Raw genomic sequence first — 13,265 nt, 5'->3', positions numbered from 1 at the left:
ACTACCGTATATGTCTATTTCTAAAGTTGACCAAAAAATTTCCTCAACCAGATTGCTCAGTACTAGTGATTAAATAAATGACTTGAAAATATTAAACTCTTCAATGTTTTTATAGCCTTTGCCTATTGTTTTTGGAAATATCAGCATAAATATTCACACACTGAATTATTTCTGTTTTCATCTACAAAGCGAATGCAGGGTGATATTTTTCGTTATTTAGTTTTCTGCTCTAGTACAGCACTGTACGAGTCCCTCGCCTCAGCACACCACAGTCACTCCACAGGCCTCGACAGTGACAATTACTAAACTATTTGTGCCCTGTAAGGACACTCAAAGTCATGGAAGTTACCTTTATTGAATTCTGAAATGCTCTAGACTACAGTCAAACACTACTTCGTGGTTCTACTAAATACAAAGGCATACACAGTACATGTTCACAACTTCTCTTGTTGAATACCCTTACAATAATTTGAATGACTGCAAACCTTTTTTTAAAGAACAAATGATGGCAAGTGAATGAACAGAAAGTGCACAGAAAAGCATAAAAGTTGCAGAAACTGTGGAACGTGTTAAAAGCTGTAAATGACCAAAGGAGGCCTCTAGAAGACACTTCCTCTTATTAAATTCTGTAGTAAATTAATGTCATTATTCTATCTTCAAGGTAGCTTACAGAGTCAAACAACTGCACAAAGCAATCTGCACTTTTATAATTCCGCTACCTACATCCGTTCTAACAAAAGGAAGCCCTGCAACAGCACACACAGTGGTGACAGGACAGCATAAAGGCCTAGATTCTGCTCCTGTTCTGTGCAGATTTTATCAGGATTTGCAATCCTCCCCATGAGGGAGCAAGCATTCTTACATGTTTCTGCGCATGGTATACACATGTTTTTGCACCTGTTTTTCTTTATGGCTGCAATAACAAACACTGAAAACCATATATATTTACAAAAAATCCCTTACCCAATAAGAAGGTATGAGAAGGGTTAAATGCTTCCTTACACACTGAGGACGGAGAAACTGCACAACTGTAGAGTTGTAGTGGAGAGAAGTGGGCTGGGTCAGGTGATCTGATGTGTTCTGGAGATGTCATTCCGACTCTACTGGCAATAAGACACTACTGGATGCCAGCAGACAAGGTATGTTAAATATGATTTTTGAGAAAAGGACAGACATGAAATGCACAAAGCATACATTGTCAAATTTAGAATCATCTGCATAAAAATTGGGAGGCTGAGCTGGGGCTTTAAGGGCCTGTACACACTGCTGCGCTTGCGCTGCGTTTTTAAAAACGCATGCGTTTTTAAAATCGCAAGGTCTTTTGTAAAAGAATGAAAATCGTGATGACTTGTACACACTGGTGCGATGCGTTTTTAGAAAAACGCAATCGCAGTGCCTGCTGCGCTTTTTTACAAACGCATTAAAAACGCATGCGCTTGCGTTTTTGCCTGCGTTTTTCAGAAGTCAGTATCCCAGAAGACTCTGCAATTTCCTGATTCCTGTTGAAATATAAACTAGAAAAAAAACAAAGGATTCTTTAGCCAATCAGCAATTACAAGAAAAACGCATCAAAAACGCAGGCATACGATGCGTTTTTAAAACTACATGCACCTGCGATTTTAAAAACGCATGCGATTTTGCTTGCGTTTTTAAGTGTGTACAGGCCCTAAATAAGCTTTTAATAAATTGCAGAGTGAGGAACTGAGTCTGGTATTAAAAAGGTGCTCATCTCACTAACTATATAATTTTAAGAAATCACCTGAAGAATCCAGCAGTACCCGGCAAAACACATTGTGTGCCATTAAAGGAATATTAATTCAATACATTAAGTATAATCAATGAGGAGGTAAGAATACTACTTCCCTATAGGGCACTTCTAATTGTCAATCTCAGACCCAAATCAAAGCATCTGATCTGCAAGCTTATTCTGGTCCAGTGACTTAAAGTATTAGAGACAAAGCATCAGCACAGAAGTCAAGCAACTGGCATTATTAGAGAATGAAAATAGCAGCATCCACATTCCTCTCAGTTCAGGTTCCCTTAAGTAATATATTCAAATATAATTATTTATTATACCTAAGTGCCTAAGTGACAAAACCTTACATATATTATCAATTTATTCTCCAACAAAACAAGATGAAACGGACACATTCCTCATTTTGTCCAGAACAAAACCTTATCATACATCTTGCAACAACTTTTCATTTCAATATTCATTGCTGCTAATGAAAGGGCAAAGTATCTCTTCTTTGTTATGTTTGGTCAGTCTAATAGGCAATACTACACAGACAATCTACGCTGTTTCCTTTCATCCTTTTAAGCCACTCTACTCTAGTTTCTTTTTCTCCTGACGGACAGGACCAGCAAACTAATTCAGATGGTATAGACTGTGGGAGCTCAGAGATATTTAGGACAACAATAAAGCTTTAGACCCCTGCATGTTTATATTTTGTTGTTGGGGCCACAGCCATTCACCATATATTATCCAAGGCAGCACAAGATATGAATGTCTAATATGCGCATCATTACCATTTCATAAGAGGAACAGGTGTCTCCTCTCACAGGCCATCTCTGACATCCAGCTAAAAAACAATATTCATGCCAGGGCCTCATGTCCTGGATTATAGACTGTTTTATAGAGACTGCACTAAAATTTATTTGTGGTCATTTTTTGTGACTGCTCGGAGGCCCAGAAACTATGGAAGCATGTAGAGGATATGTTTACAGCTATTCTCCTAGTAGCCTGCCCTATTTCTAAATATTTGGCCTTCCTTTTGGTCTCCCCTTCTTCGTTATCTAAGGCCCATTTCACATTAGTGGTGAGCGGAACTGAAGTGGAACGTATACTGTACAAACGGTCCGGTATGCGAACGGATCCAAAGTTAACCAATGGATCCGTTCACATCCATCTGCTTGTATGAATCCGTTGTCCGTTCTGCTCAACGGACAAGAAATGCTGCAGAACCTATTTTTCTGGACCGTTGTGCCCAGCTGAACGGAAACTGATGGTTTTGCAGCTCCCTAGGAGCAAATAGAAAACTGACAGTTTACAGAACACTGGCTTTAAAAAATGACAGTTTTTACCTGATCCTGATGGCCGGATCTGTACGGCCAGCTCTGCGAAAAAAGGCTAATGTGAACCGGGTCTAAAGCAAAAGCCTTCTATCTTGTTGGATCTTCTTGCCCATCGTCTTGATCAAGTTATGCTGAACGAAAAACTTGCTTATACCCTGCAAGATAATTTGTCCTTTTCTTCAACAAATGGGAAGTTTGGATGATTTATTATAATGGGAGACTAATATTGCCCATTTGGCTTCCTTATTTACATAGTTTTGTGGAGTCAGGATTGGGTTGGGAGCCCCTTGGGTGGGTATTTTTTTGTTTGCTGACTGGGTGTAGTGACTCCGCAGTGAAGGTTCTGGGTTATTATAGTTTTCTCTTCATTTGATATTGATATTGTCATCTGACTTCTGTGACATGTCATTTGCTGTCTTTGCACCCCTGTGATTTTCTGGTCATTTCAGTGTCCATTCTCCTGGCTTGTCATATACTGGTCATGATAACAAGATGGCAAGTCTTTTTATTATGACCAGTATTTATTATGACCAGTATGTGGCATGTTTCTGTGTACTTGTCTATTTTGAAGTTTTAATAAAACTTGAGTAAACATAAAATGTACTTGTGGTGGACTATATTGGAGTTGTGGATTGGCCAATATCATCTGCTAATGGGCTTTGTAAGTCAGTGGTCTATAAAATAACAGATGTAAAGCTATACAAGCTCCCCAACAACAAACACAGCACCAGTACACACAAACGTATACTAAACAGCACTATATTCTCCAGCATACTACTACAGGTATACCATTTCATTGAACGCTCTATTAATTCTTATCACTGCAAATAAAGAACTAAGTTTGCACCAAATATTTTAGTTGGTTGATCCTGAATCCAAGAGTATTAAAGGCGATGTGCATCAGTAATTTACAATAAATCAGTGATATCCACATATTTGCATAACAAAGGTATTGGCACAATCTATGCTTTGTAGAGTATGTTAGTGGGATTTTCAGATACTATCCTTATATCATAATAAGTCTAATACAGCACATAATATTATACCTAATAATGTATCTGCTATTTGCGTCAGGAATAAAGGTATATGTATACACACTGTCAGGAAGTAATACAATGGGATTGGTTCACTAAATACTGCGATTATAAATCATTCTAGGTAATCTAATGCAATGCAGAGGGAAAAAAAGATCTGTATTTATAAAAAAACTAAAGCCTGCAGGCAAGAAGATGAAATGATTTAATATCGTGGTTGTGCTCGCATGTATTGATGCAGAGCCAGGAAAGTATGAAAAATCTCAGGCTGCTGTGCATGTGCTCATCCATTTGCATTGGCATAATTGCAAAAACTAGCTCTCAAGGCATTGTGCTAGATATCCAGAGCCCATTATATTAAAGTAAGAAGACTGTTGGGGATGTATGTGCAGTGCTGCGAACCATGCATTAACGCCTGTTCATTTCAGTGGAAAGAGGCAGATAATCATGTCAGTGCTAATTAAGTGCAATACGATGAGATACTGTGATGGGGTGAATGATTCATGTTAACTTAAATAACACTAAAGTAAGACCTCACATTTTGGAGCCGGCAATCATTTTTAGGCTACCTGCCTCCAGGGATCTGTCCATCCCTGCATTAATATTTATGGTTTTGTTGTATTTTATACATTTAGAAGCTTCCAGATGATTTTAGTTTAGAAGATGACTGCAGGGGATTATTGGAAGATTAATGTGAAATTAATCTTGCAGTGGTATACAGAAACTGTGGATCATCATCCAACAATCTCTGAAATCTGTAAGTAATTTTGCGTTCTATTCAAGCCACTGAAGGCGATTAAGGGTGAAAGTCAGTGCAGAAAACAATCAGATTTTCTTACAGTATATGGAGTGTGTAAATAATGTGCATAGTAATATTCATGTCAGTTGCTTTGAATGGCGGTGTCTGCTGTGTGCGGTTAGTTAATCTTCATGCTGGATAGTTTAAATAACTTGCATTTTACTGAAGAAAATTCAGTTATTTAATTCCAGCCAAACATGTGGTCTGAGCATTAGTATGGAGGATAATCAACAGTGATAAGCAAACAAAAGAATATTACGGTATTTAGCTTAAAGAAATTTGGAGTAGAAATATAATAATCCCTTTAAAATATCTTTAGCTGTCCATGATTGCCTGACTACCCCTCCCCCATCCCCTCAAGCAAAAACTGTAACCACATCCTGGGTGCTTTAAATGTCTCATGCTCTAAAAATACACAGGAACCGAAAGCTAGCACTCTTCAATGAGTGGAAGGATTTATAAACTGTTCCAGACTGAAAAAAAGGTGGGTGTTCTGCAATCATCCGAAAGTGCAGCAAAACCTCCTAAGTCTTGCTTCAGTTCTGTTTGATTAAAATGTATCAGCGATCAAGTTTAGAAAACTGCTCCCCCTACTGTTACATCTATTAATGCAGCACAATGTCCCTCACAGAACAAACTGTATGCATGTTTCACACATACATCAACAAATTTCTGGTCTGGTGCAATACTTCCTGTTCCTGTCAGTTTTGCATCAGGTTTCTATCAATTTTACCTGACTGGAGCAGAAATGTACACCTTTCATGTGTCAGCACACTCATAGAATCTTATACAAAGCTGATATAAAACTGACAGTACTGGACCGAACCGGAAATGTACAGATTTATGAACACATCCATAGAAACACATGCAAAACTGATGCCAGGACAGGACTGGACACCTTTTTATGTGTGAACCAAGCCTTTAATAAGGGACCCTAATACATATCAGTGAGACTCATATATAAAAGAAGTAAAGACAAATCTCTCACATAAAACTCTCAATGAGATATCTAAAAGTGACAGCTAATGTGTATCTGATCAACACATCAAGTATAAGATGTCTTAACTGTTGTTATGTGAGAGCTTGTGATGATATACGTCTTAATTCTGGCAATGAAGGGGGGAGCAGTCACACAAGTGAAATCCATAAGTGACTTGAAGAATGAAGTGAAGCAAATTAAAAATAATCCTATCTTAAGTATCTGGTTATAATAGCAGGGTCAATACTTGAAAACGTAACTACATATAGAGAAAAGCATGCAACTCTTTTCTGCTTAAAAGATACAGTACGCGGAGCTGTTACTAACAACAGACTTTTACTTAGGAAGAAGTTGTGGCTCCACTTCAGTGGGTAAGTCACTCATGCATTCATTATGTAAGTGAAGTGCTTGTCTCAGTATGGCTACATGCCCTCACAGACAACGTATGGCTGAACATACAATGGATACAAAATCTGCAGGTTTACATATTCAGATCAGAAATTTGACCCTGTCCTTTTTAACTCTGGGCCCTGGAGTAGCTGGAAAATTGCTGCTCATGTGCATGCTGTTGTGTTACTTAAAGCGGAACTGAATACTAAAAAAAAAAAAAAAAAAAACAACGTTTTTCACTTACCTGGGGCTTCTGCCAGCCCCTTGCAGCCTTCCTATCCCGCGTCAGTCCTCCACGATCCTCTGTTGTCCCGCCGCCAGCTAGTTTTGTTACCGTCAACACGGAAAATGCACCTGCGCGCCAAACGTATCCTTTTTTGCGTTCCCACCTGCAATAGCGTCCTGCGCTATTAGCGCCTGTGCAGTGTGGAAGTACACACACACACGCACGGACGCAGAAACCTGAGACTTTATTAAGTAGGATACGAAGTGTTTCTGACGCTGAAATGAAGATAATGAATGTAAACAATGAATAATGTATTACATTCTACTATATGTGGTGGTGCTGCTGTTGTAAGTGGAGTTTTTCATTACTTGGCACTCTCTAATTGTGACCCCTCTTTGGGGTCACATCATGACAGTAGACATGGTATCATCACCCTTAGAGCTGTTATTTTTACATTTGATTTAAGCTTAGTATTTGTCCTTGCAAGCATTTAGCCCTGTAAGTTTTTAATCTGTATAAAATACAATATATCCCCCTATAATTTTCTTCAGCACAAACCGTTTTCCCTGTAAAAGCTGACTTAGTAATAATGATGTGACAAGTGGGAGGAGAACAGAAATGCCTTTGCTCAGTCATGTATTTTAGTTCACACATTATCTCAATAACCTGTTCAATTACATAATTAGAGGCTGTCCTGAACATCCCCTGCCATGAATCAAACAGGTTTCCATTGAGGTGAATAAGATCGTTTGAGTAGGTGAATAAGTTCTGCTCACCCTCTTCATTTCCTATGACATTGGAGGAGGGCTGAAGCATTGTACACCTCTTCTACACAGTGATTGCAGAGCATGCTGTTCCATTCAGCTCTGGCACTAGGATGTTTAACTAGGAATTAAGAGATGTATCAATGTCACTGTGTTATTGTGAGGCGCTCTATGACTCCAGAAGCAACCGCTGATTCCTTTTACAGCCAGCTTAAATAAAACTTACAAAACACACAAAATATTTCAAAACGAGAAAACACTACAAAATGTGACCTTTACTAGCCAGAGTGATGAAGCATGTTATATTGTTGAAAAAAATCACAATATTAACAGGGGAAAGTATGTGTGTTTGCCTTCTTTTTAAACACAGCTTAAGTTCAATGTAAACTCTTATTTAAGTTTTCTAAAGAGTAAAAATGAATTACAGCCTGCTTTAGATTATTATTGCTGTCACTGCCCCTAACAGAACTAAACACTGAAAAAAAAAAACTTAACCTCATTTAAACAAAAGTATTCCAAAATGAAGGAACGCCCTTAAGGTAGCAGAATAAAAAGATGAAATGACACACAAAAATTAACATAAAAAAACTTAATGTAAAATCTTTACACCTCCTAATAAAATAAAACAGTTCAACTTCATGTTTTACTTGGCTATTAACCATACTGGTAAGAACAGTTATACATTGCCATCCTGATTGTTACGCATCACTATTTTGGGGGATTCATTGTCAAGACTGGTTCAACACCAGATTAGCTTAGGGCTAGCATTAGGTTTAGATGAAAGCATTGTATTCGATTGGGTATAACGACGGATTCCAAGATATTGAGAGTTGGGTTAAGGGTGTGGGTTAACACTATGCTTAGGCAAAGAACAAGGTTAAAAATTACATATTTTGGGATAAAAATGTTGGGAAGAAAAAAGTCAGACAGAAAACTAAAGCTAGGGTAGTTGTGCGAGTTGGGGTGTGGTGATTTAAGTCTGTGCATGTCGAGGAGGGAATCAGATGAGCCAGGGCCAAGAGAGGTGGCGCTAAGTCAGTATAACCTTCATATCTTTCACCAATAGCAGTGCTAAAACATACATGCATGCTAAAGTCCCAGCAAAACTATAAATATAAACATTACAAAATGCATACAAAAGAGCTGCCAGTTGCTTGTAATTATCATGTTCAAACTCTGTCACCCGCAAATATACTTAGTAACACACCAAATGACCTCTTAAAAGAGCTGTTTGTGAAATGAATGTGCCATGGATACAATGTGGGCATAGCAGAAATAGTTCCTAACAATGCAAACCACAGAACTGCACTACACAATATAATTTTCCTGCCTGCAATACTATCTTCTGCTTTTAACTTGGAAGACAACATTAGCAAGTGAAGCTGGAATCATGTGACGTTGCTTATAAAAAAAGATGGAGGATGTGCTCACATCAACCTAGCTGATTAGCTATTAGGAGTTGTTTTAGGTCATTTTTTGGTCAAAAGAATGAGGAAGGCTATCAGACAGGAACTAAACACACCTGCACTGCTGACAATGGCACAAAGTACGCTGGTCATTAAAGGTGATAATTTTCCAAATTATTTACCAAAAGAAATCTCAAAACCATAAAAATTGCTTGATTCATCCCTCTCTTTGTGTACTCACGACCCCCACCATATATGCGGTGTCCTCTACAACAGAAAAGGGGAGAACTAACTCTGAAAAGGACAAGCACTTAGATAATACTTGTCACAGCATGCTGCATATGGCTAACTGTTCATTTAAGAATTGTATACAGTAATACCAATATGTTCACATATATTACACAAGGAAGATGCTTACTTTCCTCTACCAAAGGACCACAAAAGAAAAATGTATCATCCAAAGGCATTGCATGGAATATGTTTATCATGTTCCTACATGAAAATGCAGTGGCCCACCCTGCATTTCATTGATGAAACTTGTTATTGAGTACATTTCAGCCCTTCACTCTTTTATTTCAGGTGGCTGGCTGCTGCAGGCATATTTCCCTGGCTGCTGGGCAGATGTGTGAGCAGGAGCCAGAAGCTAGATGAAGAGGCATAAAGAGACTCCTATACTTCCTATACCTGTTCTAATGTGGTCTGTCTTACTGCAGCCTTTCCTAAATGCACAATGGCTGTATTATCTCTGTTATATAATCTTATCTTCTTTCCTTTGTCAGCTTTGTCGAGCTCAGGCACTCAGGCAGGAATGTGCTTCTCTGCTTGTGATAGGCAGAAGCTATACACACCCTCTCCACGCCCCCTCCAGGCTCTGTATGAGTCACGGACTGAGCTTCTCTCAGCCTATCACATGCTGGTTAGCAGCCATGTTTTTTTTTTTGTAAATACTGCCTAAAACTGGCAATTACAAGCCAGGATTGCAGCAGGGAGTGGCAGAATTAGCAAAGACAGGCCCAGGAAAACATAATTAATACAATGGTATGCTTTTTATTGTAAGAATTTTAGAGTACAGATTCTCTTTAAGAACTGGCTTACTGTAAGCTTGATCTGTTTACTGTGGATGGATATTTTACATGATGTAGTCAACTTATCCAGGGGGGCAGTTGTTTTTAAAGTGGACCTGAACTCTTGCACAGGAGAGAAGGAACACATAGAGAAATGCATCCTGTATGTATTTAGAGAGTTTAGTCTGTTTAAGTTGCCCTCATTTGTCTCTAATCACCAGTTGTAAATTGATCTCTCCCCTGTGTCAGCTGGCTGCCTCAGCAGAGCATTGAATTTGTAAACACAGGATGTTAACCCTATGTCTGCTTCTATGAAAGTACACATGCTGCAGATTTAAAGAAATGTGTTTATTTAAAGGTTATTAACCCATTCGCGTTCCATCGTTTTCACGTGAGAAATGTTCACCTCCCATTCATTAGCCTATAACTTTATTACTACTTATCACAATGCACTGATCTATATCTTGTTTTTTCCGCCACCAATTAGGCTTTCTATGGGGGGTACATTTTGCTAAGAGCCACTTTACTGTAAATGCATTTTAACAGGAAGAATAAGAAAAAAATGGAAAAAGTCATTATTTCTCAGTTTTCAGCCATTATAGTTTTAAAATAATACATGCCTCCATAATTAAAATTTGCCCATATGTCCCGGTTATTACACCATTAAAATTATGTCCCTATCACAATGTATGGCGACAATATTTTATTTGGAAATAAAGGTGCATTTTTTCCATTTTGCATCTATCACTATTTACAAGTTTAAAATAAAAAAAATATAGAAATATTTCATTTTTACATTGATATTTAAAAAGTTTAGACCCTTAGGTAAATATTTACATGTTTTTTTTTTATTGTAATGTTTTTTTTTTTTATATTAAACATTTTATTTGGGTAGTTTTGGGAGGGTGGGAGGTAAACAATAGATTTATAATGTAAATGTGTGTTAATTTTTATTTATTTTTTCTTTCAGGTGTAGTATTACTTTTTGGCCACAAGATGGCGGCCATGAGTTTGTTTACATGACGTCACTCTAAGCGTAGCACACGCTTAGAGTGACGCATCGGGGAGGGAACAGCCAGAAAAAGCACAGCTTCCGAGAGAAGCTGTCGCTTTTTCAGCGGGGGAGAGGAATCAGTGATCGGGCACCATAGCCCGATACATTGATTCCGTGGCTACCGAATCCACGGCCGGGAGTGCGCGTGCACGCGCGCGATCGGCCGCGGTAGCGCGCATGGTTCCTGGACGTAGAAACTAGGTCCAGGAACCAAAATAGGTTAAGTTGTTGCTTATCTTTCAGAGCAGAAAGGAAGTTCTGAGTTCAGGTCCACTTTAAATTCAGTAATGTCTGCTGAGGCTGTTGGTACCAGGAAGTTGTGTTGGCTTTAAGGATAAATATGTAGTAACTCTCTTAATCTGGACCAATAGCATTCTTCTTGATCAATTCAATAACTTTATGTTGTGTCACAGTTCACTTATATGAATAAAGTAAAGTTTAAAACCTAACTTAAAGGACAACTGAAGTGAGAGAGATATGGAGGCTGCCATATTTATTTCCATTATAACAATACCAGTTGCCTGGCAGTCCTGCTGATCCTCTGCCTCTAATGCTGGATGCACACGGTGCGTTCCCGCACTCGATGCGCCGCTCGATTCCCAGCTGCTCGATTATTTTGGAGCTTTTCCGAGCCCATTTCGATGATTGTTAGGTCGATTGTCATGTAAAGTATGCCAAATCGACCTAACGATCCATCGAAACGCGAATTGGACATGTCGGAAATAATCGAGCGTCCGCGAATCAACGGGAATGGAGCGGTGCATCGAGTGCGGGAACGCACCGTGTGTATCCAGCATAATACTTTCAGCCTTAGACGCAGGGCAAGCATGCAGCAGATCAGATGTTTCTGACATTATTGTCAGATCTGACAAGATTAGCGGCATGCTTGTTTCAAATGGGATCCAGACACTATTGCAGCCAAATAGATCAGCAGGGCTGCCACGAAACTGGTATTGTTTAAAAGGAAATAAATATGGAAGCCTCCATATTCTCCTCACATCAGTTGTCCTTTAAGTTTGTCACACATATTATCTACATAAAGCATAGAACTTACCAGTCTGCTTTCCAAACTCAGATATTGGCTTCAAATAGGATACAGTAGATATACTCCAAAACCCAAGGAACTGTATTCTCCCTGTTATAATCAATGAAAAATATTGTCATTAATAATAACATTAACCACTTCACCACTGAGGGGTTTTACCCCCTGACCACCAGAGCAATTTTCACCTTTCAGCGCTCCTTCCATTCATTCGTCTATAACTTTATTATTACTTATCCCAATGAAATGAACTATATCTTGTTTTTTTCGCCACCAATTAGGCTTTCTTTAGGTGGGACATTATGCCAAGAATTATTTTATTCTAAATGTGTTTTAATGGGGAAATAGGAAAAAATGTGGGAAAAAATTATTATTTTTCAGTTTTCGGCCATTATAGTTTTTAAATAAAGCATGCTACTGTAATTAAAACCCATGAAATGTATTAACCCATTTGTCCCGGTTATAAAACCATTTCAATTATGTCCCTATCACAATGTTTGGCGACAATATTTTATTTGGAAATAAAGGTGCATTTTTTTCAGTTTTGCATCCATCCCTAATTACAAGCCCATAGTTTATAAAGTAACAGTGTTGTACCCTCCTGATATAAATATTTAAAAAGTTCAGTCCCTAAGGTAACTATTTATGTTTTTTTTTTATTGTATTTTTTTTTTTTTTATAATTACAAAAAAAAAATAAAAAATTGGGGAGTGTGGGAGGTAATGAGTTAATTTATTGTGTAAATGTAATGTTTGTATATGTAAAATGCTTTTAGGGTGTAGTTTACTATTTGGCCACAAGATGGCCCCAGAGTGTTTGTTTACATGCGACCTGTAAGCGTCCGGAAGGACGCTTACAGGAAGCAGTAGGAGGCTGGGAGACGCACAATGATCTCGCTGTTTCTGAAAGAAGCAGCAGATCATTGCGGGGGCTAGATCAACGAACGGGAATGGATTTTCCCGTCCATTGATCTCCGGGCGAGCGGGCGGCGGCGTGCACGAGCGGCGGGTGCGTGCGCACGAGCGGCGGGAGCGCGGACAGCGGCGGTAGCGCGGAAGGTACGGATTTCTCCGTCCCTGGTATTTTAGGAGGGAAAAAAGGGGCAGAGAAATTCGTACCGCTGGGGGTAAAGTGGTTAATAATAACAAAGATCATTTTCTGGTATTAAAAGTAAATATTAAAATAGTCAACTGTAGAAAAAATGTAAGCATACAAATATAGAAACCAATGAGGAATGCACTGAGTGAAGCACCACCAATATATAATGCAAACTACTTTATAGTAATACCATTTCACATATTACAATTGCAAGCCCCTACATTTGTACAGTATATTAAACTTTGTAATCATTTGTTTACATGTTCAGTGGAATCAACTTGCCTTCCATTGTTCTGAGAGAAGATGCCAAGAGAATGTTTAAGGAAATCTGTCT

At 38.5% G+C, this 13,265-nt stretch overlaps 1 protein-coding gene across 10 annotated transcripts in view; it reads right to left on the bottom strand.

The window, feature by feature from the left end:
- The window catches only part of LOC137518602 (poly(rC)-binding protein 3-like), a 1,088,021-nt gene that overhangs the window by 189,166 nt on the left and 885,590 nt on the right, over positions 1-13,265 (bottom strand). For all 10 annotated transcript variants that reach the window (XM_068236676.1, XM_068236680.1, XM_068236679.1 and 7 more), the window contains one exon: positions 11,846-11,926. The gene's annotated coding sequence lies outside the window, so the exon portion shown is untranslated. The remainder of the gene's footprint in view (positions 1-11,845; positions 11,927-13,265) is intronic.

Source organism: Hyperolius riggenbachi, chromosome 5, assembly GCF_040937935.1.
Source record: "Hyperolius riggenbachi isolate aHypRig1 chromosome 5, aHypRig1.pri, whole genome shotgun sequence".
Lineage (NCBI taxonomy): Eukaryota > Metazoa > Chordata > Amphibia > Anura > Hyperoliidae > Hyperolius > Hyperolius riggenbachi.
The sequence above is the reverse complement of the archived record's forward strand: the minus strand, read 5'-3'. Positions and strand labels throughout refer to the sequence as shown.